The sequence below is a fragment of the Sander lucioperca genome, chromosome 15 (genome assembly GCF_008315115.2).
Source record: "Sander lucioperca isolate FBNREF2018 chromosome 15, SLUC_FBN_1.2, whole genome shotgun sequence".
NCBI classification, from domain to species: domain Eukaryota; kingdom Metazoa; phylum Chordata; class Actinopteri; order Perciformes; family Percidae; genus Sander; species Sander lucioperca.
The window spans coordinates 30,325,127-30,351,721 of NC_050187.1; the positions used below are offsets into that span (position 1 = coordinate 30,325,127).

A 26,595-nucleotide genomic window follows, 5' to 3' on the forward strand; every position below is an offset into this window, starting at 1 on the left:
AGACATTGTTGCCGATAGAAGGATCAAGCGAGCGTCGAGATGAAGATGATGTCACGACAGTTTCACGTCGAAACAGTGACTCGCACAGAAAAACTTTTTTTGGGGGGTCAGAAATCCAAGAAAGACATTTTTTTTCTTACACCCCTGGGACCAGACTCATTACAGTTTTAAAGTTAAGATCTTGCCAATGTCATAAACTTTGATAACTGAGGACTCAAACTGAGTACATTTAATCTCGCTCTGTCACCCTGGCTCATTAAAAACACGCAGATCTTCTTGTCGGCCGATAATTTGCACTCGAGAATTATTATGGAAACAGTATATAAACATACACACATAGGGCCAAGTTAAAGACAAAAAAATGGTGAGGTTACATCCTCAATGTACCTCAAGTTGACTGAACGTTGAGAATGAGCATTCAAATGACAGACAGACAAAATCTCACAAGCTCAAATTTTTTGTTTTTTAGCCATAATAATGCTAATAGACCAATCAATATAACAATAAAAATGCATGTTGGAGAAGGAGATTTAATAGCGTGCAAACTTTACTTATTTTTTTCACATCCTGAAGGTGTCTTTATCTTCTCTTTGTATTTTTCGAAACTATCTCTAACCAAACTACCTACACAAGTGTTCTCACTGTGTCATGATGTCAACATGATGTTGGCCCAGAGTGTATCATGCAGTATATATTGCGATACCCAGCCCTAGTTTGTGTTCTGGGAGGATAAACAAAAATATAATGCAACATCAAACATCTACTACAGTAATAGTATTTTTATAAATGAATGATGATGATGATATATTAAAAGTAATGTTGAATTGAACTGAACTGAACTGAATGTATTCAAATCATCATATTGGAGTTGTGACTTTCAACAGGTGTATTTTTCTGTCTCTGTATTTCTGTCTCTCCATCATTCTTTTTTTTTCTCATCCCACTTCTTCTGCAAGTCTCCATATATTTTTCACCCTCTTCTTTCACTCTGTCACCACTCTGTTCTGTTGCCTCTGTGACGCATCTGTAAATTCACTCCGCTATATTACAGCAGCACACTTAGCTCACTTAGCTCATTCTTTATAACGGTCTCTCTTTTGGTCCCTCACTCATTCTTTGTTTCCTCCCATCTCTATATTTTTTCCTCTCCTCTGTCTCTCCCTCTTTCCATCAACAGTGGCCTCCAAATAGACTGCAGAGTGGATTAATGATCTATTGGCTTTAGAGTGTGTGTGTGTATGAGATGATGTTTGTGACTTTGTGTGTGTGTGTGTGTGTGTGTGTGTGTGTGTGTGTGTGTGTGTGAATGCTGTCCTTGGCATTAACAGTTCATGTGGGAGTTGATATTAGTCTGGACTGACAACAGTTATCCATTTTACACACACACACACACACACACACACACACACACACACTCACAGGTGTACAGGGATTAGGGTAAGAAGATGGCACCTACGTGGTGACTTTCAAATATTTCATCTAGATCCAATTTTAGTCATTAATTCAACAATATTTTACTTTGTCTTGTGAGAATGGGGTTACAGTTTACTGTCTAAAATGAATTAAGATAACAATTAATTCCAGTGTTTGTATTAACATCAAATTAGCACTATTAGTTCTACAAAGGAGGTTGTGTTTTTTTCTCCCATTTGTTCATTAGCATGATATCTCAAAAACAGTAAACAGATTTTAATGAAATTTGTTAGAGAGTTGCACCATGGGCCAAGAAATTCTGATGAATGCAGGATATTTTTCTCTGCTACTTTGTCATGAAATACTGAAAAAAGAAAGAAAGAAAGTAAAAGAAAACAAAAAAGCATTTACTCAATGACTGTATTACCAAATGCAAATCATCAAAACTAAATGGTACAGAAAAAAAAAGAAGAGCACAAAACGACAGTCGGTGACATTAAAGAACAGCTTGTTTATTGCTTAGGCCATATGGTCAAAATTAAAAGATTTATTAATAGTGTCATAACTAATAACTTATAACCTCTATATGGGCGCCCGTTCTACCAACTGGGCTATCCTGGCGCCGAAAAGGGTATTTTACAGTAACTTTGAATGCACTACGAAGCTTAGGCTACCAGTTTCAGTGAACACAGTCTGTGTTGTTTTTCCAACAACGGCAGCTGCAGACTGTTAACGTCCCGCTGTTGGAATCCTCTACAATGAAATACAGTCACAGTTTACACCGTTTAACGTTAGATGTCAGCATTTAAACCGTGTTTAATCCAGCTACTAGCTAACGGTAGGCTAACGTTACCTGCTGCCAAGTGTAGTGTTAACCAGCGTCACATGCAGCGATGCTTCTGTTGCCTGTTACTTTCGTTTCGGAGCATCGAAATGAGGCACCGAAATCCACATTGCTATTTGGTCCAACAATTTTGGAAATACACTTACCGCATTGGTCCGAATATAAGACGTGAAAAGTAAAAAGTGGGGTCGTCTTTTAATCCTGGTCTGGACTTTCCACTGTTCGAATCGCAGAACGTAAGTGACGTCACCTGTTTCAACAGACAATGGAGAAGTCAGCTATAAACTATAGAAATAAAATGATCCATAATCCATTTTATTTTAATGTTACAAACAGATGGAGCCTCAACTAGCGCCTGATAGCACGGTAATATAAAAAAATATATATATAAAATAAAATGCGTTTTCGCTAATTCATCACCACAATTCTAAGATTTTTCTTAAAATTAGGCCCTATGTTCCCACAATTCTAAGATTTTTCTTAAAATTAGGCCCTATGTTCCCACAATTATAAGATTTTTCTTAAAATTAGGCCCTATGTTCCCACATTTCTAGGACATTTTCAAAATTAGGTCTTGTGTTCCTACATTTCCCTTCAATTTAAGCCCTATCCTCCCACAACATTTTTTAGGGTTAGGGTTAGGGGGATAACATCTGATACAAATGTATGAAAAAGGAAATGTGGGAACATAGCGCCTAATTTTGGAAAAAAAAACTTAGAAATGTGGGAACTGTGGGAACATAGGGCATAATTTTGAAAAAAATCTTAGAAATGTGGGAACATAGGGCTATGGGAACACAGGCACGTTCCCCTTATAATCAAGGTTGTCTTATATTCGGACCAATACGGTATTTACTTTCTTGCTGAGAATTAGATGAGGAGATCTATAACATTCTAGTTATGGTGGAATTTCCAGCTTACTCATGCTATGTACTTTGAGACAGTGGTACCCCAGGTCTCATTCAGGTCAGCAGTCCAACAACTATGTGTCACGACACGATAACACACCATGGTTAAACTGTACTGCCTGCTTAATTCTCTCTTCAATTGGAGATTCATTAAATGCTCCTGTGTAATTCATCAAGGTCTCACGAATCTTCTACATATGGGTGAAATGAGTTATGCTGCTTCTGAGTTTTTCTCACGTGTGTAATTTATTACATTTATTATTTATTATTTAATACTACACTTGAAGAAACAACATAACATGTTAATTAGTCAACTTTAGAGGTGCTGGTAGGTGAGTTTCTTATCTCTGGAGAGAGCCAGGCTAGCTGTTTCCAGCTGTTTGTTCATTATTAATGAAAGTGCTAGTTCCACAATGAGCAGATTCTTTGTGACGTCCAAACACTGAAAACTGACTTAAACATCTTATATTGTGACAAGATCCCAGATGCAGAAGCGTATCAGCCACAGCACAAAGTAAAACCCGCCAAAACATTACATTTTAATAAACTGAGTGTCCAATAAAAGTCTTCCAGACAGCCTCTCTGGTGGCGGTGGCTGGTCTGTATACTGTTTTTAAAATGCAGGTCAAGTGTTGACTTCTATTTCACATTTATATATTAGCAGCTTTGCTTTAAGAGGGATATAACATGTAGTCAACCCAGTCAGTGAGTTGCAACCTGTAGCTGTGTGCTTGTTTCTTAACTGTGATATTATGCTGCTCTGAGTAGAGGAAATAAAGTGTGTTTTTTTCTATTTTAAATACACTGGTATGTATGCATGTCTCTGAATATTCTTTTGTGGTTGGTGCCTCTGTGTCAGACAGGAAAACCTCTGTATGCTGTATGTATGTGTTGTTGTGGTATCTGCATTTAGTTACAGGCCATCCTATATTCATGTCTAATTCCAGTTGTACATAATTGAGAGGCAGCGTGGCAGCGTTAAGGGACGCAATGTTCACAAACACAAACCTGATGAATTTTACAACACTTTGCAGCGCTTTGCTGTGTTTTACAGCGTACACGCATGGCTGCCCAGGGATACGCTGTCCTAGTTCTGGTTCTAATTCACCTCCTCATTGTTACATCTCTGCCCTCTCCTCCTTATTTCTCTCCTCCGTGTCACCTTTCTCTTCCTCTGTCAAACTGTCATCCTTTCTTGCTGGCTTGATGACTTGATCAGTTATACTGTGTCTTCAGCTGTTTTTTTTTTTCTTTGTGCTAATTTCCTTTCACACCTGTCTTTTAAATACTGTTTTTTATTTATGTAGGTGAAAGTTACACAGCAGCAAATGAGTAATATTTTGCATAATGTAACAAAGAAACTGACTTTCTTTAACAAGTGAGCTTTTTTTACTTTGAAATTTACAACACATTCTCAATCCCATCGTGTCAAAAAGCGATGCTTGGTCAGGTGCCTTTGACACAACAAGTCTCCTTTGGCGTCATATTTAGACGCACTTTGTCAGGACTCTTGGTGACGCTCTGGGGGGGGGGGCCCTTGGCGTCACTATTTGACGCTTCCAGGATTCATGTCTAGGCCTTTGGCGTCATATTTAGACAAGCTTGGTCGGGACTCTTGGCGTCACTTTTTAAAGCTATGGGTCGACACTATTGCCGTCACTAATTGACGCTCTGGGTCTGGACGTACGTTTAACTGACATGCGGCACAACAAGGGGACAGTTAGGTTTAGGAACAGATTGTGGGTGGGGTTACAAAATGTACATTTCAGGGACAAGAACAGGACTGAATCCCCTGTCCCCTGAGTGAAAGTCCTGTGTTGTTTGATCCATCCGCCACCCCAACCAAACTCCTTACGGAGATTTTCGGTCTTTCATACTACTCGCTACCATTGTAGCTCTTAATACTACATCATCTTACAGCGCCGCGGTCGAGCTGCTGCAGACACTAAAGTGTGATTTTTGCGTCGGATCCCAACGCTGAGAGCCACTGACCAAGCGTCAGTATTTTACGAGTTGGGAATGAGAACGGGTTGTAATTTAACCTTATTAACCGTATTAGTGAGTAAGTAAGTCAAAACTTATTTATGTAGCACTTTTAAAAACACGTAGTTACAATGCGCTTCACACAAACGTGCAATACATATGAACAAATAAATAAGAATAAACATGAATTACAGTACAAAAATACAACATAAAGGGGGTGTAGCCCTTTACGAAAGGATAGTGTATAAAGGTGGGTTTTTAAAAGACTTAAAACAGTCCAAAGATTCAGCGTACCTGACAGAATGAGGGATAAGATTCCAAAATGTTCCAGCTAAAATGGTAAAGGCACGATCACCTTTGGTCTCGTAGTTGGAGCGAGGTATGGCCTTGACATCAGCTTTAAAAACAAAATGCAATGAGTGATGGAAAGCCATTCCGATAATTTACAAAGCATTAAAGGCTTTTAAGAGAAGGAACCCCTTACTCTAACCAAGGCTACAAAGATACCATTCATTGTCAGCTACAGATAACTCCAGTTGCTAGAGATGCAGTCCAGTCCACTTTCTGCTGTTGTCAGACCGAGATGTTGAGAGACAAGCAGCACGGATACCAGGACAAAGACTTTTATTATCAGATACAATTATTATCAGATACCTAGTCTCGCATTGCCAGACCTTCCATCCCAGCACTGCAGAGGAGGGTCTGGCTAGTCCACACAGCATTCCGGGATGGGAGAAAAACATGCTCTGGTTAATTGGCATTTCTTTAAACCAATCACAATCGTCTTCGGTGGCGGAGCAATGGTGCCTTTGCAAAATAGCCTAGGTTGTTTTAGTCGTGCAACAGAAAACTCAGATTGGACAGATAGTCTAGCTAGCTGTCTGGATTTACCCTGCAGAGATCTGAGGAGCAGTTAACCATAGTCCTCAGAAATCGACCAGAGTTTAAAATGCCAACACAAAGAAAGCGGAAGGTAACGGACATCCGGCCAAATATTTAGGGACATCCGGCAGAATTTCTGGCAGCACCGGAAAAATCACAGAAATGAAACGTCGTCAATATAGACCAATGTCAAGCTAACTGGATCCAATATATACAATGTAACAAAAACATAAACCTTGGTTTCAGACTTTCAGGTCTGAAAAGGCTGTACTACTTTAGGTTTAGGAAAAGACATTGACAGCAGGTTACGGGACATGAACTGCAGTCTCCAGTGTCAGAGTGGCACACTTTGTTTAAACTATCCTTCCCGACCTCTGTCCTGTGAGACTTATATAACTCTGATTTAACATTATCACTCTACTTCCATCTTCATGCATTTAAGAGAAGACAGGCATCACTCACATAACAAGACTTTCACTTGCAAGAAAAAGTAGGTTGTTTTAAGCTTTTGAATAAACGATCACTGTTGCTTTAATGGTGAGGGCAGTCTTGTTGAAAAGATTGATTCTTTGTATTCCTATGTTTATGAGGAATGAACAAGCAAAAGAAAGAACGTTTTGATGTAAATTTGAATATCCTTCACAATAAATCAGCTTTAACAGTGTGTCCAGAGTGGACGGCGAGACCGTTACCATGGCCTCCGTCTCCCTCGGATTATTAGCAGCAGTGGCTAACAGGGCTGAGAACAGAGTAGCCCACAGCAATCTCACAGTGGTGAATTGAAATTCCATGCCAACCAATTATGCTGTCAGCACACTCAGTGATGAGAGTGCACTACTGCACCACTGTGATCATTTTAGTCTGAGGGGCACAGACACTAAGGGAGAACACACACACACACACACACACACGTACACACACACACACACACACACACACACACACACACACACACACACACACACACACACACACACACACACACACACACACCAGCCCAGAGGCCGATAAATAAGGCTAATCTCGTTTCAGTGGCTCATTGCCCTGTCAGGCCAAATAAGGAACCCTTATTCCCCTCAATGACACACACACACACACACACACACACACACATGCACCTGTACACACAAACATACAAATAAATGAATACCAACACACACTTGCACAATACAACAAGAAACATTGCATTTGGACGATGAGGAGAGTTGCTGCTTTCTCAACCTGTGAAACCAAACAACACACACAAACGCACATAAACACTGAGCCATTACATTCATGGAGAGAGATGCAGCATGGACACAGCACTTAGTCTTATACCCACAATGCACTAGAGTGGAGAGGGCAATCTCAAGTTCCAGGGGATTGGAGATTGTGTGTGTGTGTGTGTGTGTGTGTGTGTGTGTGTGTGTGTGTGTGTGTGTGTGTGCGTGCGTGCATGTGTGTGGGTATGTTGGACTATGGTTAATGGCTATACATTAGCACCCTGGGAGCTCAGTGAACGGCTGAATGTTTGTCTAGAAATCTACTCGTCCTCCAGCCGGGTCAAGTGAACCTGAAGGCTGGACTGAGAGAACTATCTGTTCTACTGAAAGCAGAGGTGTTGCTTCAAACTGCAGATTCTCTGTTCTGCTCTGAAGTGTTGATGGTGATACACCGTGGGTGTGTGGGAGAAAGCTAACATGTGAAGGAATATGTGAAGTAAGGTCCTATAATGGCGTTTTACCATTTCATGGTACCTGCTCAACTCGCCTCGTCTCTACTCACCTTTCTTGGTTTTTCATCATGAAAAAAAGTACCTGGTTACTAGCTAACAGGTACTTTTTTTAGTATCACCTCTGTCGAGGTTACAAGCGAGCTGAGGCGATACCAAAAGGTGATGTGAAAACCTGCAGACTACTGATTGGTCAGAGAGAGTCAACACTAATCACTGCGTCATCATTGCTAGTGACAGACGGGGGTGCCCTGAACAAACCCGCCCTTTTTAAAGAGTTTAGACAGCGGTGTTTTTTTTGCTGCCTCCAGCTTTTTTGCCTCTAGCAATTTGTCTTCTGGCTGTCCCATGCCGAGAGTCAAACACAACACATCGTTAACGTTCTGTGTGTGTGTGTCACATTAGGTCACGGCAGTTTCCTGCGGCGTCGCTATGACGACCAGCCACGCTCGCCTCACGCATGAGGCGGTACTAAATCTGCAATGGAAAAAAGGAGGACGGGGCACCGTGGCTGGGTCGAGTCGAGCCGAGCCGAGTAGCGCTGGTACTAGCAGTGGGTGAGCGCCAAAAGAGGAAAGATACTTTTTTTATCCACGTGCAGTGTCCATTAAAAAACGTGCCTGTTCAGAACGGGCAAATTGCTTGGCTTCTGGTATTGCTGCTTGCAGCTTTCCGCTCATCCAAACAACTTTACACTCAACACTGCGCTTCCTTGGGTCCTGAGTAACACACCTGCCATGGCAATGGTTGCGTCACGTAGCATCGAAGATTATACGGATCATTTGCTAACAGCTAGATATTTGGGACCAGTTTTATTCCGGGAACAAAAGCATTCATTCCGACAGTTACATCGCTAATGCTTGAGATGTTTGAGTTCGCCACAATGTAACATTTCCGGTCTCTCTTTCTTCATCTTTTCATTTGCAGCCTGTATGATGGACTGCTCTTGTTTCAGGTATCGCTGATTCCATTTTTATCAATGTCGCCGCATTCTAAGATATCAAGAATTACTTTGGTGAGTTCAGCATCAAAATAACATACAGAAACATCGGCCGGAGCTACACAAATAGAATCCAAGTTAAAACAAACCATACTTTTTCTTTAAAAAAACTATTCCGGGCTCCTTGGTAGCTCACCTGGTAGAGCGCGTGCCCATATACAGAGGCTTAGTCCTCGTCGCCGTGGGTTCAGTTCCGACCTGCGGCCCTTTTCTGCATGTCATTCCCCCTCTCTCTCTGTCCTATCAAAATGCCAACAAAAAAATCTTAAAAAGAAAGAAAACAAGACAAGACAATTCCAATGCTACAATGAATTCAAACTTGGCAACATCAAGTTTAGGGAGATTATCTAAACCACATTATTTGGAGAAAAAATCTAAGTAAGCATGCCTAAAATGCATAACTACGTTAAGTACAGCAGGTTGAAAGTTGAACCAGGAAGTCATTCTGCAGTGGACAAGTTGGGTAATAATGTTTTTATTTCTTCAGAATAATTTTGACTCACCGATCATTTGACTTCTCTTTCTTTTTGTGTCAGTCACGTCACTAGCCATTCGGAGATCTCAGCAGTTGACTTTGTGCATTATCAAAATCAAAATTTAAAGTATGACTTGACATTTGAGGGAGCCAGTTCTCGCTCACAACCCTGTACATAAAAAATAATTTAAAAAAACAGCAACTGTTGCAGACCTGACTTTGCCTGCCTGGCCTTGCCTTTGAGTTCTGCTTTGAGTTCTACACAAATACAACTATAGCGGTAACCCACAGGCACCCATATGCCCTGTGTGCATTTAGAGCTCTGCAAAGCACAAAACAATGCCAAGCACTGGAGCAAATGGATGTCTTAAACTGTCAACAAAGTAACAGCCTAAAGTCTAATGGCTGTCTATAAATGTCACTGTGGATGTGTCTATATTCATAGAGGCAGTTATCAGCTTTTAGATGTGGTTCTGCATCACCGCAGCACTCTCTGCTTCTCTCTCCCTCTGTCGTTAAGTGGTCTTCATGTGTCTATATTGATACCCACCTGTTAGCGGCCATTTCAGTCACCTTTTTTCTGATGAAATATAGATGTGTGCCTCGCTCTGTTTCACCCCTCCTCCTTCTTTAAAAGTGTCCCTCATGCCTATTTATTGACGATCCCGAAAGTTGTCAGTGAGTAGCTGGCTGTCCCCTTCCTCCACTGTTTTCCTGTTTTATTAACTATTTGCGTCTCTGCATGATGAAATATGAATGCACGTCCTTTCTCTTCCGGTCCCATTCTTTTTTACCACTTACCGGTTGTTTTAGCCAAGTGTCTTTCTGATGAAATATGAATGCATGTCCCCTCTCTTTCTCCCCACCACTTACCGAGTGTCTCAGCTGTGCATCGCTGTTGGATGAAATATAGATGCCCATCCCCTCTTGGAGCTGTGAATTCAAAATGTTATCTATCCATTACAGGGGGAATTATGTCTGTCCTCTCTAAGTACCGGGGATTATTTGTGGTGTTTTGACTCATGAAGGGTTTTAACTACAAGTATACATCATCGGAACAGGTCAATTCGTGAATCCCTGGATTCTTACCAGTCGCCCTGAAATAACTGTCACTGAAATCACTAAACGTATAATTTGCAATGTGAATGACCCTTGCCTTTGTTTTCTCTGCAGAAAGAGAGAAACAAGAAAAAACATTAGTCAAAAATGCTGTTTCTTAATTGTTTTTGTCTGGTTTTATGATGTCTTTGTTTTCTCTATTAATATTGAAACTGTACATGAGAGAACCATATCACTGTAAGTCTGAAGACAAGTCCGCAAGTGTGTAAAAAGTGTATTCAGCCAAATATTACATGAATCATTTAAGTCATTTAAGATGTATGCAAATACTGCAAATAATGCTTGCTTGTGCAGACACTCAAGGTAGTTTAAATAGAGTGCATGTCGACAGTCTGCCCCGATTTTGATTTTGGAGTATACCAGGGCTTTTAGTCTTTTATAGAGTCCTAAAATTAAAACAAGCCAAAACAACAAGCTATTTGGTAGATGCCATTTTCAGACCGTCCTCACCCCCCAAAAAAACGTCCATATAGGTCTTCTGTGCAAGCAGCTTATTACGAACCATATTTACGTTTATTGTTAGGCGGCGACCTCTAATGGCCATAGTAATTATGATAGGAGCAAAGTAGGAAGTGAGGTGACGTAGCATAAAGAGCGACAAAATCCGTTTTGGGAGGAGGTCGGGGTGGATGGATGGGTCACCCAGGAGACCGCTGTTTGAGTACCGTTTGAAACCAAAAGTCAATGTTAACTTATTTCAAGTTGATGTTACGTAACAAACATACTTATTCTAACCTAAACCATGATCTTTTCCAAAACCTAAAAAAGTAGTTTTGTTGCCTAAACCTAACCAAGTAGATCCGTTTCATCATTATATATGTCATATACTGTATGTGTTTTTGGAAATCATTGGCAAACAAGCTTTTCTGGCGTTAAGGTATGAGGGCGTGTTGATTATTTCACCTGTTTCCTAAACAAATCAAGTTGTTTAAAGACTTTTCATAATGCTGGTACCATTTTCTAGATTATACAGTTGCGCTGATCTGCGTAGTTCTGTCTTGATTCAGAATATTGTTTGTGTTTTCTTTAAAAAAAAAAACATTAAGTGAAATTGCTGAATTCCTCCCTATTGGTAGAATCTTTGCTTGTTTTAAGAAACATTGTAATATGACCTTTAGACTTTGTGAACTGTCACAGCATATCTTTGTTTCTAATATTTATCTTTCACAATTCAAATCACATACACGTAGTTGATACTATACAGATTTTTGGTCTCATTCTGATGACTTGACAATCTTGCTGTCAACTTTGAGCCTAAAACCACACTGAACCTAAACTCAAATTATATTTGTGTGGAAAAGAGATTTATCAGGTCAAATACCAGGACCCTGAGTCCACTGTAACCCATTTTGGTTATGTATTTTAAAGAAAATGGACTGATATGAAGAGGACGCAGAAAGAAACTTGCTTTTAGATCGGGACACAAAGAGGATCATAAAAGGCCCCTCGGCTGATCTGAAGTGTCAGCAGTTTTCTCTGAGTGGCACAACAGCGTCTCTTCCCTCTCTGACCCTTTCATCCCTGTTTTGTCATTTGTCGCTTCTCTCTGTTTGAAAGAATGAGAAAGGTGGCGGTAACTGGTATGTATTATTAAACTGCTATGTGTGTTTCTGCCATAATGGAACAAAGTAGAAAAGTGTTGCTATGGTGCTATTGCATGGTGCTATATCGAGATCTCTGTCACTTAGACACACACATCCACGGCCTGTAAGAACGACGCTGAATCACAAACACACACACACATTCATACACTTTAGATAAAAAGCCCAAGGCTCCAACAAGTTATGTACTCATGTAAGAAAGAAATCATGGGGGATGTCTCTACACTTTCCACCACACACAGAAAAACACACACACACACACACACACACACACACACACACACACACACACATAGTTTCTGCAGAAATCAGCACATTGAACTAATCCATTAGCCCTTGCTGCCGGGGGAGAGAGACAGAGGTGAACTTTGCTACCAGACCCAAAAACCTTCCTCTTTTTTTCTAATCATCCCTCCAAACATACCTCCTTCTCTCTACAGCACAGCGATGAAAGAGAAAAGGGGAGAAGACGAGGTGAAAGTGGTGGGAGAGGAGAGATGGGGAAGAGAGGGAAAAGATTGGGTGCAGAAAGAGAGGAGGAAGAGATGAGAGGGAAAAGTGCTACATTTTGCTACTTGTAATGGTCTTTCCATCCATCAGTTCCTCCACATACACGAAGAAAGAACAGCATGATGACGGGAAGAAATGGAAAATCAAGGCAGATGGCCATTGTAGGTGGTGAGGAAATGTATAGATGGAAAAAGAACATTGAGAAGTAATACCTTTTTAAGCGGCTTTTTTTCAAGGCTCGGTGTAATTTGTTGCATGCATGTTGTATCAGACAAATGAGGGTTCAGAAAGCTCTAAATCAATTGCGTTATTTAAGTTCTTTTGTATTGACAACGAATCAAATTACTTTTTTTAATGCAAAAGGTGTCGCTTGTGTTGCAGCTTGCACAGAGCTTTTTAGTCCCTTTCAGCTCATCACTTACAGAGGGGACTTACATCTGTCGTGGACAGGATTACAGCTCCAAATGAATGCTACAATGTACATTCTGCTCACAATAACAACTTTTTGATCCAATAATGGTTGTGTCCAAACTTGTTTACTTATTCACGACTCATGAATTCTACAGTATTTATAGTAATAATGAGGACTAGCGTGTGAAATTGATCAGGTGTCTAAATCAAAGAATATTAAACAAGACCAAGCCATTGTACTGTATAAGTAGTTTAATTTGGAATAGCTAGAGGATACAGGAAGGATACGTTGAGAGTCTTGGGGTTGAGGATTGGCGGGGGGTGAATGGGGTCAACCAGTGTCGTGGTGTGGCTGGAACATCTGGAAACCCGGGTGGGAGAGGGTTAGACACACTTATTTAAGTCTGCACAGGTGATTGAATGAGTGGAAGAGAGAAGCATGGTCCTTGGAACATTGAACCTTAGTTATAATAAGTTCATTTTTGGAGGCTACTCTCACCTGGAAGTGTTAGTCAGCACTAGCCAAATTGTTCACTGTTTGTTTTTGTTGCATTCTTACTAGACAACACTTCTAAATTGCACAACACAATAGGTAAACAATTTTTTGAAAGACCAATACGTCAGAGATATGCATTGTTGGGAAGGCTTTGGGCTGTGAAGTTCAACTCTTGCAGCTTTAACTTTTTGGATTTGTTATGCATTTAAATGAGTTTGTATTAGGGATGTCCAGATCCGATCACGTGATCGGAAATCGGGCCCGATCATATTTTACAAACAAATGTAGATTAGTCTAACTGTATTGAGGGAATTTGAACATTTGGATTTCCACTCCAAATGCTGTAAACCTGCCGGTGAAGAAGGATTTTTAATTGTGTCCATCTGTAATGGATTGAACAATGCCCTTATTAACCACCTTTGATCACGGATGTGTACAAACAGGACACATTGATTACCGATAAAAAGTCAAAAACTGAATTTGCTGACTCAGCATTGATAAGGCACAGGCTGTGACAGTTTGCTTGTGCTCGATAACTCATTAGGTGAGTGTGTACTGTGTGTGCATGTATGTGCACATTTCTGTATATAAATGCCTGTTCATCTCCTGTGACAATACGCCTGGTGTTGTACTGCTGACCTTTTTAAAAACACAAAATAAAATAGATAAGATGAAAAATAAATTAAATTAAATGTTTCAGTGTGCAGGATTGCTATTTGAGTGTAGAGGCATCAGTAAATTAAAAGCCCTGTGCGCTTGTGTTCCCACTTGGGGTTGATTAGACCTCTGGTCAGGTTGGAGGTGCAGAGCTATGCGGGCAATTAGGTGAGATTACCATAGACTAATTAAAATGAACTGTGACCTAATAAAAAAAAAAACGTTTTAAACTAGGGCTGGGCAATACATGGATATTATATCGATATTGTGATATGAAAGTGGATATCTTCCTAGATTGTATCGTAATATGGTAATATGAAATAAGCGTTGTCTTCTACTGGTTTTAAAGGCTGCATTACAGTAAAGTGAATTTTCTTAACACACCAGACTGTTCTAGCTGTTTGCTATTTGCTTTTACCCTCTGAGTCATTGTATCTACATTACTGATGATTATTTATGAAAAATCTCATTGTGTAAATATTTTGTGAAAGCACCTACACCTATTTGATTTTCTCCATATCGCCCAACCCTATTTCAAACTGCTTTAATAGCCGCCATAATCTCACGTGAGCCTGGTTTTGCAATTGTAAAGCAAATAATGTCCCCGTCTGAAATTGGGACGGTAATGGACAGAGTTGCCAGGGCCGAATTTTTGTCCCAGTCCGCCCCTGCCTGGAGTGATGATTTCTTTTGCATAAGCTCACAGTGTTTTGGTGAATTTGTCCCAAACATCAGCTGCAGCATCCATAAATAATTCAGTTACTCAGATATTAACATTCTCTCTCTCTCTCTCTCACTCTCTCTCTCTCTCTCTCCCAATGAGCATTACATTTTGATGGGTTATGCAGCAAAACAATTTCCATGATTACCAAAAGTTTTGTGGCAGCCATCCTAATTGCACAACAACTATTAATGAAGATGAGTTATGGATGAGAAGTCAGAGCTCATTTCTGGTGGCCGGGTGACATTTGTATAGCAGCCAGCCAAATGACAGCAAAGTACTTTATATGCTTTCCAAGTCTGTGCTCAAGTATTCCTATTTCATCAAAGTCTCTTGAACAGATCATTTCCACCACATTTTATCACCCATTGTCTTTAATCAATGCCATTCCTCCCCGTCGACGTTCATTGAGGCTGTTTGGATGAACATGTCTCCAATCGCCCAAAACACCACAGTAAAATTAGACCAAATTCTAATTAGAATGATACCGCTTAATGGGAGCCTGTCAGTTCTGCCAGTGTAGCTAAATGAAGCAAAATGAAATGTTTATCACTTAAATGAATTACAGATGTATTACTTTAGGTGAATTAAGGGCTTGTTTTGTGTAAGAGGAAATAAAACTCGGGCTCTTTTCGCTCATCTCTTGTCTTTCAGGGATATTGATCAGGACAAAATCAATGGGAGCATTTGTACCCCCGCCGCTGCACTCAGTCAATCAGTTTGATTCAGTCTCATTGATGCCTGCGACTCATTTGTTAGCGACTGAAAGCTATTTATTACCACTTCACTTTTCTCATCATCCTCATGTTGATCATTTCATTCCCCCTGGCTTCTTTCTCTTCTTCTTCTTCTTCCTCCTCCTCCTTTCTCATCTTCTTATTGCTGTGTTTCTCCCTTCAGCCCTTTTTATCGTTGTTCTCTCATCCCTCTCTCGTCCTCCCGCAGGTGTGTGATTAGAGAAGGTGGATTTGCCAAAGCACTAACACTGACTTCCAATTATCGCCTTGTTCCTCCTTCTCTTCACCTTCCCTCCTTCCAATTTCTCTCTTGTTCACTTCCCCACTGATCCCAACCTCCTGTTCCTCGCGCTCTCTTTTCTTTCTTACCCCCGGTGGAGTCAGACTTATATTTGTCAGGGAATTAGGCAGGAAGATAGATTGGAAGAAAAACCAGCTTTTTCATAGACAGAGTTAATTCCCTCCCTCTATCACACCATCGCCATCTTCTCTCGCACATCTCCCCCTTCCGCGTTTTCTTCCTTCCCTCCAACTTTTCCCATCTACCATCATTTTATTGCACCATTATTGTTCCACACCTCTCTCCTTCTGTATCACTTCATCACGATGTGCTCCGCTTTCTTTCTGCCCCTGTGACAGACTAATTTCATAGTTGTTTTAGCATAGTTAATGAACGCCCACAGCTCCTGACTCTTATTTTCCAATTGACAGAGGGCTAGAGGGGGAAGCACTTAAAGGAGCTCAGCTCTCAAGACTCAACATGTGTGTGCTGTGTTTGACGACGTCTGTGCGTGTATAATGTTCACTGCAAATGTCATAAGCACATGGAAACATGAGGGGCGGGGGACTGTCTGTCAGCTTCCTCAAGCCACATTGTCTTCTTTCTTTCTTTTACAGGTTCTCTATTTTGTGATTTCAAACACTGATGTAACAAGAATAACTGATTCTCCACTGGGCGCGTCTGTGCTGCGTTCCGGTTTTGTTCCGTCCTCCGCCACGTGCCATACCACACTGGGATGGTACATGTCCATATACGGGTTGTTTTCACGGATGGGATCGCACGCTAGTGAGCTTGCCACCAGTTTCTCTTCACTGACCACTGACAAGCAAGGAAAACAGTCTCCACCCTCCTACAACCGCGATGGCTGCAGCTGATTGGACGAACGCGTCACGTGGGGCTGGCTGCTCCCGAATTTCAGAACCGACCATGATGGCAGATTGTGTATTTTACGAAAATAGTTCACCGAAACATGTTTCTGGAAACATTTTAAGCGAGAAATAGGCCATACAGTTGCTGAATCTGTCTTCATTTCAGATCGACAAAGGTCAGTGTAGAAGATTTTCGTCAGATTTTGAGAGGCGGCGAGCCGAGCCGGCCGCTCCTCATTTGCATAAAGTTGGCTGAATTCAACTTCATGCAAATCGACTCTACGCCCCACTTCTCCACAGTCCCCACGACGCTACCAGAATGCATTGCACGGCTGCTCCCATAGAAATGAATGGGAAGCCAACAGCAGTTGTTGCCCTCTGCATTTGCCAGACATTACATCACCTGATTCAGTGCTGTGCATGTGGAACATGTGATTCAAACAATACAGGGACCCACTCATCAATCAACAGCTCCACTGGTGGGCAGAAACTCCATGAAGTACTTTTAAAAGAGTCTCCTTTCAGAATTAAGGACTAAAAAAAAAAGTCCTCACTCAGGTGCACACACAATCACATTACTTTTAAATAACTGGAGGTCAGACAGCATATATCTTCACGCCTGCATGCACAGCAGACACCTGAAGAAAACTTTGGGTTTGTGAAACAGCCTCTGATAAATATACACAGACAATCTCCCATAGAAGTAAACATGTCAACACACACTAACAAAGCAGCTATAAAGCTGGTTTATTTGACCATCTGGTGAGCCTGACATGTTTATTGGGCCTCATAACCTGGCAACTCTTTACTAGCCAGGACAAGGCATTTGTCTCTGGGATATTGTGCACGTGTTTGTATTTGCAAATGTGTATGTAGTACAGCACTGGTGTGTGTGTGTGTGTATGTGTGTGTGTGTGTGTAAGCTGATGTCATGTACCTTTAAAATGTCATTTGCATGTAGCTAATGTCCTATGACATGGTGGCTGGTGAAGTCAGGCATGCAGCCAAAAACCTGTTGCTAGTTTTTCGACACATAGCTCTATTTGGTATTCACTAAAAATCTATATAAGTGACCAGAAACAGATACACAACAAATACAACCAACGCCCTGACAACCCTCAGCTGCACCAACGCAGCGGCCCAATCCCAAAGTCCAGACTCACAGACTCATGGACTTTGGTGCGCGTTCTCGCGAAATTCGTAAGGGCTTAGGGTTGTCCCAATGTCGAATTTCAAAGGGCGTGAGGGTTTAAGTACACACTTACCGAGCCCTTTCCGTGAGTCTGCATCGATGCAGACTTCACCAAAGGGAATTACCCACAGTTCAAAGCGTTGTGACGTTTACCGCGGAGACCATAGGGAAATCCGGAAATTACAAAGGTAAACAACAGCATGACACACAACCACGGAACACAGACCTATCTATTGTCCAGCTCGTAAAACAAGAGTTTGAAAAAATTTGGAATCAGGCAGCCGTCTCCTGCCTTGGCCGTGTGGAAAGCAACAAACTTAAAATGAAAATTCCCAAACCGGCAAGTGTCAGCAACATCTTTGTTATTAAACGTCGCCAAGGTAACATGATCTCGTGAAGTGCTGTCCCAATCCAATTTATACCTATCTGAGCTCATGTGGCCTCACACTCACTCACTTAGCACCTGAGATCAATTAAGTCTGTGAGTCTTTAGTCCGTCCTCAGGGCTCACTTTGGGATTGGGCCAGCAACACCTAATCAAATGGGTTAGGGTTGGGGTTAGAAGAGGTGTGGTTTAGCTTTATTTACACAGGCCTATCGATCTATAGGAGTTATTGTTGCGGTGGGTGTGTTGGCTATCAGGCTGTTCTCATTAACCATTCGTATACAGCTTTCGAAAAGTAATGTGCTGTAATTCGTATGTATTCCACGTATTTATTGTTGCGTGCGCCACAGTGACTGCTGCTGTATAAGAGCGCTGTGATCATAAAACAGGGCTTTCAACTGGCAGAGCGGAGTTCATGTCCGGGTGAAAACACAAGACTTTCACCCAGGAAGAGCTTGTTTTGTCACGGGAAGACTACTTTAGGGGACTGATGTTTTAATCCAAACCACAATTTCTTTTCTAATCTTATCTAGTAGTTTTGGTGCCTAAACTTAACTGCTGCATGACGATCACCTTTTGTCAGCTAAACTTAACAATGGGCGCTTAAACGAGCGGGTTTCTTCACAGTGCCCTGTACCCGGCTCACAGCAATCTTTTCTCAGCTAAATTTAACCGCAGAGACCACTAAACTTGACCATGAACGGCCGGCGGTCGCCACAGTTTCATAGGATAGTCATGAGAATGCATTGTGGCTATTGACTGAGTGGATAAGGGAAGCTCGCTCCCCTATGGGGACTCGGTTCGCACCCCAGCCCAGCCAAATCGGTACTGCATTCATTGTCCTCATACTGGTCTATATAACTTTTAAGACATCTTAATGACAAGTCCAAATTGTTCCACTTTACTTGAGGTCATGGATATTATTCCTGACACCGTTATACAAGCATTTGATGGTGAAATCAAACTTCATGACAAGTCCAAACTGTTTCAAAAATATTCATGACAAAATTATAATGATCTCATGACAGCCAATGTTAAAACCAACCAATTAATGCTACGTTAACACATGAAGCTAATTCAATCAGGAGAGACTTCGTTGCAGATATGCAAAGGTTTATTGTACATATGCATAATGAAATGTACAGCGTCTTTGGAGATTAGACTATATCTTTATAAAATAATTTTTAAAAGGGGTAGAGAAACAGGACATATCCCCCCCGATGGAGTCTAGACATTGGTGGTGGCGGTAAAGGAGCCCGAAGACCAGACCGAAGGAGTCGACGGAGCGGTCTGCCGGAGGAAGACCCGGGGTGCCGCGGGTGACGATGACTGGAGGTGGAAGGGGAGGAGGAGGGTTGCACGCTTTGCCTGAAATGACAGCTGACAGCACAGGGAGAGAAACAGATTTAAAGCAGGGATGTAATGTCGTGATTGGCTCGTGAAATTCATGGCCGATTCTGATTGGTTTAACTGAAAAGTGAACGCCTCTAAACACTGTTTAGAGGCGTTCACTTTTCTTGTTCTCGTTTAGTAAACAGCGGATCTGTTTTAAGAAGAGAGAGCGGTTATTGAAGTTATTTGAAGTCTTCCTGAAAGAATTTACACTGAGCTCCATTTAGTTTCTTAAAGGTTGATCATTAGGCCTGCCATGACATATTTATGACATGTTATGTTGTCTAGGTTAATGTCAAGTTGTCAAAACAAAAACATTAACAGGTTATACTGTCTTGCCTAATGTCAAGTGTTCATGACACACAGATTAGTGTCTTCGTCAATGTCAGGTTGTCACAACACAAACATCTCAAACTAAGATAACTTTGCATTAAGTGTCATCATCATCATCATCATCATCATCATCATCATCATCATCATCACAACAGTCATGAACATTCAAAAAGACTCCTTCATGTTCATGATAGGTGTCATGTCATAGTTATGACAGTGTCATGTCAGTCTTTTTGCATACCCCTTCAAATAAAGTGTTACCGAATAAAATACTATAAAATCCATTAAAGAAATCCCACAATGAATAACCCACCGGCATTAGCCACAGCCCCCTAAAACACCATGCAAGAGTATAACTTCGATCAACACACACTGTACTCTAGCTATAATGTTTACCTATTTTTGTGTGTGTTTTTGTGTATGTGTACGGATGGTGTGTGAGGGGGGTAATCATCAAGAAAGGAGCAATCAGTGGAGGTTGTCTGTTTCTCTAATCATCCAAAGAACCCCCATGGACACCGCTGTGAGCATATATGTGTGTGTGTGTGTGTGTGTGTGTGTGTGTGTGTGTGTTGTGTGTCTGTTTGCATCCAATCAGCCAAAGAGCCCCCATGAACATTGTCAATGAAGCATCAATCAGTACACACACACACACACACACACACACACACACACACAGCCAAACACAAACAAACACACACACACACACACACACACATACACACACACACACACACACACACACACACACACACACACACACACACACACAGCATCTGTCACTCAAGGAAAGGATCTGAAAATAGTGTTTTTGTCAAAACCTTAAAATCAATCAACTGAAACGTTCATTTTATACTGACATTTACTAAAATAATAAACACTAAAGCTTTAAAATGAAGGATACATACAGTACATATGTAAGGATACATACATTCTGTTGTTTTAGCTGTCTGTATGGTGTCTTGTTGACTCTTGTCTGTGTAGTTTAATCTGTACTAATGTCTCGTTGACTTTTGTCTGTATAGATTAACCTGCACTAATATCTTGCTGCTTCTTGCTGCTCTGTTCTAAAATCATCTGGCCAAAGGACTATAGTTGAAAATTACACACTGGCACATTTACAGAAATGTTGATTAATGTGTGTTGTCCTTTATAAATAAATAAATACAAATACAAATGTTCTCACTACAAGTGTAAAACTTACTCACTGGAAGGGGATTCTAATTAAAGCTTCAAATCCAAGTGTTCATTTATTTATCACAGGCTTTGTAATGTTGTCAGCAGATTCCCTGTTGCAGGGAGCAGCTCTTTTAGTTTCACAACACCTTCATGTAGCTATGGAAACCTCTCCTCACATTTGTCTTGCACTACTTTAACAGATGTGCCCTCTTTGTATTTGTACAGTTCCAAAGTTTCTTAGTGAGCAGCTGGCACTTTCGGGGTTGAAGTGTCAATAGTCCTTTATTTGAACAGTCTGATGCTGACACTCTTGCTGCCTTCAAATGGAATTGTTAGTTTGTGTGTTTGACATGGGAAGTAGTGTACACAATGTACTTGGCATTCAGTTAACCTTATGAGACCATAGCCGCCGATTTATGTTTTCCTCCGTGGGTGCTCACGGGCGCACGCCCTTTTAAAAAAAAAAAAAAAATAGTCAAAAAATGTTTGCATTTCAGAACCTTAGGAAATAGACAGCGGCTGACATGAACACACACGCCTATTAACTTGATAATAAAGTTGTAAAGTAGGTATCTTTCAACTCAGGACAGCGCCACTTATACAGATAGGACTGGAGATGAAAAGTTTAACTGACACGTAACCGCGATCAACTTCGTGGAAAATTAAGAGAGACACTGTGATTGGTGGATATGATATGGAGCAGGGGACTGACAGCGACATAACCAATCACACTATGACAGACGCTCCACTTAGCACCAACTGCAATGTTTAATTTTAAATGAATGTAGCCTACTGGCAGTCTGGCACACGTGGGTGCTCGGTATCGGCGCCTATGTATGAGACCACTACTGCTCTGGCCGGCTCACAGAAAAGCTGGATGCTAACGTCTCTTTGCCCCCTTTAAATAATGATTTTATATTTTGTGAATTGCAATGTCACTGATACACAAAATAAGGTGGGCAATAAAGGTGAAGCACATTCATCAGCTCAGCCTCAGTAGCTCAAAGGTCGAAATACAGTATGCTGCAACTTGTGAGGTTTGAAATATGACAACATTTCCATTTCTGAAATCATGTACACCAAAACAAAAGACCATCATTCATTTACACTCTACTTGTTAACATGGCCTTTAACCCTCTGAGGCCGAAAGACGCACCGGCGCATCCAAACGATGTTTGATTTGAAACACATGGGGATCAGTTTTATGTAAATATCTTAAAAAGGTGAATTTAAGAAGATATGTGAAAATGCCCTAGACCTCAGAAGGTTAACATCAACTGCACGTTTTTACTTTAAACTCAGAGGTTACACATCATATAGACACAAACCTAACAGACTTAACACGCTCAACTTATATTGACATTTACAAGACTTTGAAGACTGTGTGCTGGATCCTTAATGTGGATAATATTATGTAAGGGTACTTTGGACAGCACTCCAATTAATTCTTTTGTGTGTGGCAATAAAAAAGTATTAATTTACTTTTACTAATTACCTTTATACATTATACATTGTTCAGGTTCTAATCCTCTTTTCCTGTGTTAATTGTTCAGTTATCTTTTGGTACATGCCAAAAATATGTCCAAAAGTAATTTGTGTTTTAACATAAAAGAAATGCCTCTCTTTTCATTTCTTGAAGAATTTTACAATTTGTTTACCCAGCCCCCCAGGGGTGTCAAACATACATACCTAGGGCCAGAACCGCCCCACCAAAGGGACTAATCCAGCTCACTGGATGACTTTGCAAAGTGTGAAATTTGCAGAGAAGTCATTACTGTAATTCCAATTTTTCAATATTCCTATTTGTCTTCTAGGAGTTGCCTTTTCCTTTTTTAAATTGGGCTGTATGTGTCCCATTATCTAAAATGAGTTTGACACCCCTAGTATATACCGTATTATACCATGGTCTGGGTGAATACTCAATTCTGATTGGCGTCAGTTGTGTGGTGCTTCAGTGCCTCGTCCTCTCAACAACACAGGATGGCGGTAACACACAAGCTGCACGAAGTAAGTTACACTGCCCCTCTGAACTGACTTTGTTTCACAGCGAATAACGTAATCTCACATCCCGTTCACTGTTCAGGTCGCTACTTCAGGCTGCAGACGACAGCAGCGTTACACATCGCGGATAAAATTGTTCGTAAAAGTCGTTATATTGTTTTGGGGACAATGACATGGCTGGATAGCTAGCTTGTCTTGATGTTAAGCATACTTTCCAAATTATTTTTACTGATTGCCAACTGTACGCAATGTTATTGACTTTGGATCTTGCTAGCATAGCGTTAGCTGAGCTGAAGGGTTCTACGAGCTGAGCAGACTATAAATATCTCCGGTTGCTAAGGGTGGCAAGTCGTATTTAAGGTCCATTCTATTCCATGGAGCACTGAACAACATTTGCATTGCATAAGAACCTTATGGTATGGGAATGAGTGTTCCAGGTATTAGTCAAACCCTTGAGCGTAACCAGGGAAACAGAGTTATTGTTTGGAAAAACTTTAGATTTCGATTGTAAAACAAATAAAAATATGAATTAATGTTTAAAAAAAAAAATAAAGATAAATAATAATAATTTGGCTAGTGCCCTTCGAGGTGTCCACACCTCGTCAGGCATTAATCCTTACTTTAATATAAACGTTTCACTGCAAAGTATGAACAATATTAGCAACTTTTCACTGAACTTTTTCAAGTATCATGCTCAACAACACCTCAAAACAGCTGCAGAGGGAGGGGCATATTTTTCCACACAGTCCTGGAATGTACAAGGCAACATTTCTGTTACAACAACAGTTTTTATTGGGCTGTTTTATCATGTTTGTGAGGATATGTCACTCCTGGGGACAGTGAGCGATGTAGCCATGATGTGATATATGAAACAAGTATATAGGCATTATGAAATTCAGTTAAAATTGATGTCAGAAAGGGTACAAAAAAAAGCTAAAAATGTCAGTTTGTGCTCCAGTAGCAGCTGTGCCAGGTCCAGGTTCTCTTAAATATCTGCTGTCGAAGTCGTTCAAGCAGAACAGTGTTATGGGTTTAATGAGAATGATGTGGAAAAAAACACAGAGGCTGTCAGCATCTACAAGTAAACAGGAGAAAAAAACGGTGCAACAGACAGTAGATAACAGCGCTGTTCAACAGTGAGTCCAAATAAGTTTTGGACAAGTTTTGATTTCTGTTTGACTCTTGTAATCGGCTGGAAATTGCTTTGTTTGATAGGTGTGTGTGTGTGTGTGTGTGTGTGTGTGCGCTCGCACACGGGGCGGTTGCGTGTGTGTGTTATCACACTGACACAAAAACACACGTACGGCCGAATGCACACAATGAACAGAAAGTCTAAAAGTAGACACACACATCAAGGCATCCATAGGTGCTTTGTTCTCAGTGCCAAAAGTTAATTAACAGTTCATTCTTCTCTTATTATATTTAATTGCGAGCAAAGGTCAGATTCTGATGGAAGCCAATTTTTTTATTGTTGGCTGGTCGGAATAGATTCTTGTGATCTGTCGTGTGCAGGTTTTTTTTCTTCTTCTTTTTTTTACATTTTTTTATTATTTTTTAGCACCATTTATCATACAGACATACAGAACAAATTCCACAATACGTTCCAGGTGATGTCAAGTGGTGCATAGAACAGATAAATACAAATTGAACAAGAACGAAAAAAAAAAAAAGAAACAAACAAACAGAAATCACACCTTGCCTAATCACTCTCCTCTAGTTCTTGTGGCGTTGAGGTCATTAAGTCTGATATTTGTGCTGCTGCGCTTTTCCATAGGTTGATAGAGGATGATTTGGCTTTGTTAATCCTTGCTGTAGAGAGCTCAAGCATAACTATATCTAGAAAATACGCTAACCACTGTTTTATACAAAGTGAGTTGGGGGGGAGCCAGGGTTGAGCTATCATTTTCTTGGTTGCAGTTGAGCCAGCTAGCCAAATCTTCCTCTGTCTCTCAAGCAGATGTAATTTAGAGTCATCATTAAGTAGCATAACAACCGGGTCAGTAGGGATTAGATATCCTATCACATCAGATAGTATTGATGTTGTTTTATGCCAGAACTCATGCACCTGTTCACACTCCCAGACCATATGTAGGAAAGTTCCAGTTTGTTCAGGTTGACAGAATGTAAAATAGGGAGTGGGAATGGCTTTCGCGACGTATCTCTTCTGAGGAGTCTTTCTTTTCTTTTTAAAATGCAAATGCAGAAGCCCTTTAGCACATGACAAATGTAAAGAGACAAATGAAGGCAAACATTCACTAATCAGTCAATAGCATGGCTGTGTATTGATCAGTCTTTACTGCCTTCATTTGTTAAGTTGATTTCTAGCCCTGAGCACAAATCCTCAGTGTCTATATGTTAATAAAGTTGTAAGTATAACATGCATGATTTTGGCCTATTGCCTTTCTTTGCATTAGTATCTTTGTGCATTTAAATGTGCTTTCTTTGATGTGCATTTATGTGTGCATCTGCACAACAAATCTATAGAGAGCCCCTCCCTTCCCTGTCCCCAGGCAGCATACAAATGGCTGCTACATTTTAGCAATTGCTTTTTAATTGACAAATGGCTGTGAAGTGTAGTGGGGGCATTACCTGTCAGTATTGCTTTTATTCCTTATTGAATTCTGTCCTTCTGTTGTTTCTGCTGTCTGTGACTGGCAGAGCCAAGAGAAGCAAGTTAATGTCTCTTCAGACGGCGTTGTGTGGGAAGGTGTGTGTGTGTGTGTGTGTGTATATGTGCGTGCGTGTGTGTGTGTGCGTGTGTGTGCGCGTGTGTGCATGTGTCCCTTTGTCCATCTGTTGGTTCTTACGTGTGTGTAGACGTATCTGCCTGCCACGTGATTATACTCTACATTTGTATGTATATGTGTGTCTCAGAGCAATATCCTGCAGAAGAAAATGGTAAACATGTGGTTCTGAATTAAAAAAGAGAATAAGACAAAGAATCACACTCAAAGAGTGATGGATTTCATTTGCCAGGATCCCAGATGCCACGATCAATAGGAATTTGTGGCATATATTGAAGGCAAACTGACATTTTCAATGTTGGTTCCTTAATTCACTTGACTATTTGTAAGTTAGCGGGAGGGAATTTGAGTTGATGGATATATGAGTTTGTCAATATGCTCAACCGTTATTGGCCTTTGATTAAGTATTGATCAGTCAGTCATGCTGTCAACCTCCAATATAATCATGTTTTTAGTTAATTATGTCTTCATTTAGAATCCCTTTTCATCGAGACTTTACCATTTACTGGATGCACTGGAAAGTTTTAGCATCTCATGCTGGTGTGTGCTCTTCAAGGGCCTTTTCAGCCTGTAAAATAAAATGTAGGAGAAAGCATGCGGACTTGCTGCAGAATGCTGAAAACAAAAATAAAACTGTGGCAAAAGGTTACATACACATTAAAGGACAATTCCTATGACCTCGGGGGTTATTAACAGATGTGTACCCACTCACCCACGTCGTTCTCTGGGACATGTTTTCATGCTAATCGAAT

General features: G+C 40.7%; 1 long non-coding RNA gene across 1 annotated transcript; it reads right to left on the reverse strand.

Moving 5' to 3' along the window:
* Nucleotides 1–2,037: 2,037 nt before the first annotated feature.
* LOC118493271 lies at nt 2,038–20,906 on the reverse strand. The gene is made up of 3 exons (XR_004895276.1): nt 20,890–20,906; nt 12,502–12,507; nt 2,038–2,106 (listed from the first exon to the last, which is right to left on the reverse strand). It is a non-coding gene; the product is annotated as an uncharacterized LOC118493271 (long non-coding RNA).
* Nucleotides 20,907–26,595: the final 5,689 nt, after the last annotated feature.